This window comes from Armigeres subalbatus, chromosome 2 (genome assembly GCF_024139115.2).
Source record: "Armigeres subalbatus isolate Guangzhou_Male chromosome 2, GZ_Asu_2, whole genome shotgun sequence".
NCBI lineage: Eukaryota > Metazoa > Arthropoda > Insecta > Diptera > Culicidae > Armigeres > Armigeres subalbatus.
The window spans coordinates 145,826,185-145,834,109 of record NC_085140.1 but is presented as its reverse complement, the minus strand read 5'-3'; the positions used below and the strand labels follow the sequence as shown (position 1 = coordinate 145,834,109).

Sequence of the window (7,925 nt, the reverse complement as noted above, 5' to 3'; positions counted from 1 at the left end):
GTCTCGTGTCCGTAGAGAACTACCGGTCTTATAAGCGTTTTGTAGATTGTCAGTTTGGTACGGCGGCGAACTCTATTCGATCGGAGCATCTTGCGGAGTCCAAAGTACGTACGATTTCCAGCCACTATGCGTCTCCGAATTTCTCTGCTGGTTTCGTTATCGGCGGTCACCAGTGAGCCTAAGTACACGAATTCTTCGGATATCCGATATCCCTTATCCCTATAACTGAGGACATCCTATAATTAATATACGCATGAATAGATATGAATTAACTTTCGTTTTACTTTTACGAACAAAATATCACAAGTCAGTCAAAAAGCCGCTTATAATTATACCAATTATAATGATTTCTTAAAATTAGTTGGTCCCTTTTCAATCAGAACATAAATCCAAATCCAAAAGCCGGTATATTTTTTATTTTTCAAACAGAGACTAAAGTAGGCTTGCGAGCAAAGGCGTAGGATTGCCAATCCGGAGATGACAAGTTCGATTCTCGGTCCGGTCTAGGATGTTTTCGGGTTGGAAGCATTCTCGACTCCATTGTACTTGTCACACAAGATATATACTCATGCAATGGCAGGCATAGAAAAGCTTTCAATCAATAACTGAGGTTGAAAAGCCGGCCAAGCTCCAGTTTGAATGTAGCGCCATAGAAGAAGAAGAAGACTAAAGTAGGAATCAAGCTTTGTTGTTCGCAAGCCATCAATAAAAAGCCCACGACCGCCATAAAAGTAAAGGTTATCACGCCAGAGAGTTGGAGAATGTGGGTTCAAGTTCTGCCAAGACACACGTGGTGGATTCTTTTTCGCAAAATTAAGGTGGTTATACAACAAAGCCACAAATCGGCCATCTTGGAAACCACGTGCTTTTTGTAGTGATTTTTCAAGAGCACGAATTGAAAGAACCTCAACGCCCATGGGGATGATACATCCGTAGAACGTTTGCTTATTTATGCTAAACAATCGACTTTAATTTCAGCATTGTACGAACATTATTTCGCTAGATTTGAACTTTCAGCAATAGGAGTAGAAAACCGTGTGGTGAATTTGAAATTCACCACATGGCTCGACTGTATAATCACCTTAATATCAGTTTGTCCATTGCGAAAACATATGTCCTGTGCATATGCGCATGATTTTATGTATGGCCGAATCGAATATTTGAAGACATGCCATCCAAGAACATCTAATAGGGTGCCCTAATAACCAATTATCAACACAAATCTACTATGTAACTGCTTTTTGGGGCCATCCAGAAACCACGTGGTCATATTTTTGAAGATTTTCAACCCCCCCTCCCCCCATGTGGCTTATCGTGGTCATTTGGCAGACCCCCCCCCCCCCCCCCCCCTATGACCACGTGGTTTTTTTCAAGTACAAAAATTAAAAAAAAACCTTATGTAACTAAAACATATGGTTAATCCGATCAATTTTGAAGATGGACAATTTCAATTGATTCAAAATTAAACTAAACCCAGCATGGAAATTATAAATTTTCATGAAGTCGAAAATTTTGATTATGTTATCATGTTGTAATGTGTATCAGGTATTAGGATATCTAGAACTCGCACACCTTCAAAAAATGTGGGCTCGCGAATATCTTATAAAAATTTCGAGAAAAATTTATAATGGTTAAGAAATTTTCCAAAATATCCATATACTTTTAATTTCTTCGAAATTTTTTTATTAGTGTTTTTTTTTTAATAACTAGAAAGTTCATTACTGAATATCCCTATAGATTCCATAGAGTATTCGGGACCTTCCATAGCTCTGGAGCTACTGGAAATTCTTAAGATATTAACCTCAGCGAAGCATCTGAACTGAACTTATACAATGAAAGGTTTATCAGAGAATCACAAAGTTAATATGTAATATTAGAGATGCAAATGAAACCTCCTACTGTTGTTTCTTTTGAGTAGCATTCCTGTAGAAATTTCAGTATTGTTTTCAGAATCATCTATATTAGAAATAAATAATTATAAAATAATTTTTTTTAATTGTTCATTGCTAATATTGATTTATTCATGAAAATTTTGTATTTTTCCGTTGAACATTTTGATTTCTTTATGGAAAATTCTTGTTTTATAATTGCAATTTTTGCTATTACAAGTGCTAATTTATTATTGTTGTGTGTATTATTGTTCTTTATTGGCAATTTCCTATTTTATTATGGAAAATTTCTATACTAAAGAGATTTTAAATCCAGATCTGGCTCATCTCTCAAAATTTCTAATTCTTCATTGAAATTTTATTTTGATATCGACTCGTGGAAGCAAATGTTGCCATACTAAAAATATTTTCTCGGTCACTCTGATGGTTCTTTGGAATAATTTTCCAAGGAACTTCTATTCCACATCTCGAATATGCTTCAGTCAATGGTCCTTTCATAAGCGACTCATAGAGAAATGGATATATTATAGACCAATTATTATTTTGGAGTTCGGATCATTCGATTTATCCAATTAACCAACATATGAATGATGTATGATATAATATCCCAGTAGGTCCATTGGGTTAATATGACTTCAATTATTATTTACACAAGCTACTACAGACTTTTTAGTTTATACAAATCATCCTGGAACTACTTGATCATTCAAGTCCGTGAACCCAGTGCTTCTAAGGCCCTACAAAAACAGTTTGCGAACATACCTCATAGTCATTGCGCAACTTGCTGTTGACTCAAGATAATTTTCGGTACCTTGTCTCTTGCATGAGATGCATGGAAATTAGGATCATATGCTTATTTCATCGGATTGGGTATATACCGATGATGAGAACATTGCAAATGTCTTGATTGATCTGGTAGATTCGTGGGTTGAACTTGAGAGCATTTTGAAGTACCTTGAGCATCTCGTGTTCCTGAATATTAATCACTGGCTTAACCTTCAGGATGACCCATCTTATCTGACAACCCATCTGTTTAGAATGATTCAAACATTTAAACTTTATTTACACGCTCTTAGAATCGAAATCTTCCCAAGGTTTTGGATATCTGAGTTTTCATGGTCAGTCAAATTTGAGCTCCCATATTTTTTCTGTAAAGCCTATATCTAGATGAACAATTTTACTGAAGAAAATGGTGGCCTAGCTTTCTTTTGTGATTTTATAGACAATCTAAAACGCTGGGCATATATGACCCTTCATTCCTTAAAGGGTTGAGATTTGTTTTTGAATTCAATTTCAATCGTTATTATAACACTATTTTTTAGCCTAGATTATTTTAGGAATTAGAGAGTTTTTTTCTGGAACACTGCCCCTTTTTTATATCGCAGGAATCTCCTTAGTTCTAAGACCCTTTTATGAATTTAAAAGCATTTTATTTAGAATTTCATGTTGATTTTTTAAATGCAAGCTTCTCTATGTCATAACCTTTTTCATGCGCACTACTTGAATTTTGTGCATTTAGAACATTTAGGTGCATTATTAATTTTTTCGATCAATTATGATAATTATTCAATATCATAAACACTAGGCTTCTTAAGCCTGAATTATTGTCTACATTTATTGCTTGGATTAATTTTAAACTCCAAGATCTTCTTAATTTTTAAGAATAATTATTCTGGAGTTGCAAGGGAAACCCTTCGGAATATTGATAAGAAATTTTTCGGAGTCTCCACGGAAAATCTTTAGAATTTCAAAGACATTTTTTCCGAAATTCTGTGGAAGAGTTCCGAAAAATGGTCGGTAGAAATTTTTGAGAACTAGAAGAATCCGTAGAAGGATCCGAAATGCATATTTACGATGAAAATTCCAATAAACATCAAATTCCGAAGAATTTCAAGTATAAAAAATCCAGCTTACTTTTTTACAAAATCTCTAAAGATTTTTTCCTAAATCCTGGGCAACTTTAATGAATCTTCAAAGGAAATCATCCTAAATTTCCAATGGATTTTTTTTTTTCGTTTCCCAAAAGAAATTCTTAGAAATTTTCAGCAGTTTTTTTTTAATTTCCAAAAGAAATTATTAGGAATATGCCAAAATATTTCCGATGGCAATTCCTAAGATTTTCCAGTAGAAAATCGAAAAAAGTTCATCTGAATCACAAATAATGAATTTCCCGAGGAAATTCCGATGTTTTTACAAGTGGAAATAACGAAAAAATTGTACTTTTGTAGTACTTGTGAAGGTTGTACTTTTGAAGCATTTCCAGTAGGAATTCCTTAAAAAATTAAATCAAAATTTTAAAGATTTTCTGATGTTAAAATTCCTTAAACTTTCTAAATCATGTGCATCTTTGCATGGTAAAGATTTAAAGCAATGTTTTTAGCTGAACCTACAAAGAAATCAAAATGACAACCCGAAGAAGAATGAATTCCCGATGAAATTTTGAAATGATTTCTGGTTCAAATTAAAAAAACATGAACCTTGAGAATTCTAAAGATTTATTGATTGAAAATCCAAAGAATTTTTTGAAGGTAATCCATAGACTCTTCCGTGGAAATTCTAAATAATGCCTCGAATAAAAAAAATACTTGGAAAATTTAAAAAAATGTGATAGAACTCACCAAGAGCGTAAAAATGTATACCGAAAAATTTTCATTTCAAAATTCCATAATTGAAAAAAAAATCAACGGAAATATCAAAGTGTTTTATGTGACATTGGCTCCATATTCCAACTGGAAGTTGATCTACTTTTCAACTTAGTATATTCTATTAGCATTTCCTCAGTTATAAATTGAAAGCTTTTATATGCCAGCCATTGCATGATTATATATCTTGTGTAGCAAGTACGATGGATACACTATACCTAGGGTGTCGAGAATGTTTCCCACCCGAAAACATCCTAGACAAGAACGAGAATCGAACTCGTCATCTCCGGATTGGCAATCCTACGCCTTTGCTCGCAAGGCTAACTGGAGACTGAACATTTTGAAGTGCACTCTTTAAAATGTTCGAAAAACTTCTTTTGTAAATGAAGAAGAATTTCTGGTGAAGATTCGGAAGAACTTGTCGAAGAAATTCATTAGAATGTTTTTCCACCGAAAATTATATGTATTTCCCACAGGACTGTTTTGAAAATTAAAAAGACAGAATTTACATGGAATTTTTTTCGGAGTTTTAAGGAAAATTTTTCGGAATTAACACTGGAGATGTTTTGTTTTTTGTTTAATTGCTAATTTGTAGCAAAATTTCCAAGCAAAATTTTTCAGACAGAATTGATCAAAAAAAAATCTGAATGCCAGCACTTTATCAGGATTGTATGAAGTAATGTCAAAGTTGTTATAGGAAATTTCTTTACTTGATTTTTTCTGAACATCCACAAAAAAATTCTTTTGAATTTTTCTTCTTAAGATTTTTTCTTGGATTATTGTAAAAACATAACATTTTTCAAAATTGTAGCTGCAGTCCGCTGATGAAAAAGTGTCGGCGGCGTGATGCCAGAAACCATCTGCGGCGGAATTTTTTTAAAAATATTTTTCCATTTTTCCTATCCAAATTTTTTTTGTGGAAATTGAGACTGAATCGCAACCTGTTTTTCGTTTATTTATGTATGGATATAGGATCTTAGGCTAAGATGGTCAAATAATGCAAATATGCATCGGCGTTGCGACCGACGCTGCGTTATCGATTTTTCTCGATGTGCACCTATACGTCTTTTTAACGCTGAGTTGAAAAGACGCTACGTGGGCATCGGCCCTTAGATGCGCTTTGCGTTTAATATTTAATCATTAAATTTTATTGATTTGTATTCTTTACACCGCTGGTTATTCACCAAAAGTTTTTCGTGTAAAAAAAACCACGTGGTTCGAGAGCAACCCCCCCCCCCCCTCCCCCCATGTGGCTTATCGTGGTCATTTGCCAAACCCCCCCCCCCTCCCCCCATATATGACCACGTGGTTTCTGGACGGCCCCTTTATGAAATCGGTTTAAGTCGAAAAAAACTTCATACCAAAATATCTATTGAATGTAAACAACTTATTTAAATCCACAAAATAACTATAATATAATTTCATATGAGTTTTGCTGCACGGAAAATTTCTAACTAGACAAATATTAAATCGATAGATGAAGGATACCCGCTCGGAAAGATCTCCTAGATGTCTCCCGTGATATCTCTGAGACAAAAAAGTTAGTCTCCTAGATATTTTTCTTCGATGTCTAGAACCTGTCAGACCTCAAATCCGCCTCAAATGCAACAACCGTTTCTACCTCAAATTTTCGGCGAATGAACCGTTTGAACCGATAGAGATTTGACAGATAGAATCTCTTCGATACTTCTTAGACATCTCTTAGACTATGGTACCACCATTCTAGTAGATTTTTGCTAGATATAATGGAGACTTGGGTACCGGAATAGATACTTCTTCTTCCTAACATTCTTTTTTTTTGGAATTTTCGGTTTGTTGACATCTAGAATTCAAAAGCTGGAAAGTTCAGAATACTTTTTTTATTTTACATTTTTATGTTTATTAATAATAAAATAATGGTATGAACTAGTTCAAAGATGGACAAAGATGTGCTGCGGCGTGATTCTGATGCTGCACGCAGTGTGTATCGTTTTTAGTTTGGTGACACCGGGTCTGATTTCTCCCGACCGGAACATTGGGCGTGTACGGCATTATACCGGCCGCTTGTAATACCGGGTGGATAGGGCCAGCAGGAGTTTGCCCGACTTCTCTTTGTAATGCGGCCTCGAATGTGGCATACAGGTGCGTCTGGCGGATTATCGTAGTCATGCAGCCCAGGGATAGAGGTGTTGTCCAATTGGTCGTTTTAGCTACATACAAATAATACTTAAACTTACGAATGGAATCCAACAAACTTCTTACCTTTACCGTCTCCATCATTCTTCAATACCGCGCTTAATTAAAATGTAAATCTTCACCTTATAAGAAGTTCTGATGGAAGCTTATTTCAACTGGGATTTGCTGCGTGAAACCTGCATCCTGTCTATACTAATTACAGTTACCGTGAACGCTTCATTAGCGCCGGTGAAACATTTTTGGACTTCACATACCTCAGGTGGTGAAGTGCAGTGATTAAATGGAGTTTTCGAAACGGGTGAATGCTCGTGCTACTGGGTGAATAATATCTCTATCGAAAAAAACAACCGTGAAGTGGGAGGTATACACTACAGAAGAAAACATACTTACCTGTTCGATCTTCTGAAATTTAGCTTGTGAAGCATCTCTGATCCCCTCGCTCTCATTCATGTGTGTAATCCGTGCTAATGTTGCTAATCGAGTATCGGTTATCCGAGATGTGTGTGTCATGAAAAATTCCCCAAAGCTGGCTGGCATCCGTTTCGATGAATGCGAGAAATTAACAAAAGCACCACTTCGTCGGGTTCGATTTGCTCCGCAAGACAACAGACAAACACAGACGGATGTAAGCATTCAGCTCTGGGATTCTGGATACATTCCCAGATTCAGCCCCACTTGATGAGCATGATAGAGATGCGTCTGAAAATGATCGGAATTGGAACTTGAGTTTAATTTGAAAGGGATAGAAACTTACAGATGTACCATTACCATCAGAGAGAGTCGTTTTCCGCCGAAATCTGCCCGTTTTTATCAGTTTTTCGTTCCGCTGCTCCGCGTTCCGCTGGAGCAAAATATGTTAATTCAGAGGTATATTAGCAACGCGGGCTAATGCGATTTTCAAGAAAAAAAGGAAATCTCGCAAATTTTTCCCAATTGAAAAAACAGCAAGGTAAAGCTTTGACCAAACCACCAAACACTCGACTCGGTGAAAAAATGACGACGAAAAAAAGCACGAGGTTTTGTGACAGTTGAACCGCTTAATTTATTTGGCGGTATAAGTGTACCGGTAACACATACATGCCCAATCATTCTAAAAAGGAACATGGGTTATGCGTTGGATGAAATTGTGGCTTTGCTAAAGTGGTTTGCGTCCTATCCAGGTAGATTCCTGTTCGCTTTTAGACATCCTTCCATGCGGGTACATGATGATTCCGCTGGC

At 35.8% G+C, this 7,925-nt stretch overlaps 1 long non-coding RNA gene across 1 annotated transcript; it reads right to left on the bottom strand.

Moving 5' to 3' along the window:
• Nucleotides 1-6,404: 6,404 nt before the first annotated feature.
• Nucleotides 6,405-7,909, bottom strand: LOC134210968 (uncharacterized). The gene is made up of 4 exons (XR_009978896.1): nucleotides 7,475-7,909; nucleotides 7,097-7,405; nucleotides 6,773-7,037; nucleotides 6,405-6,720 (listed from the first exon to the last, which is right to left on the bottom strand). It is a non-coding gene; the product is annotated as an uncharacterized LOC134210968 (long non-coding RNA).
• Between the last annotated feature and the right edge of the window lie 16 nt (nucleotides 7,910-7,925).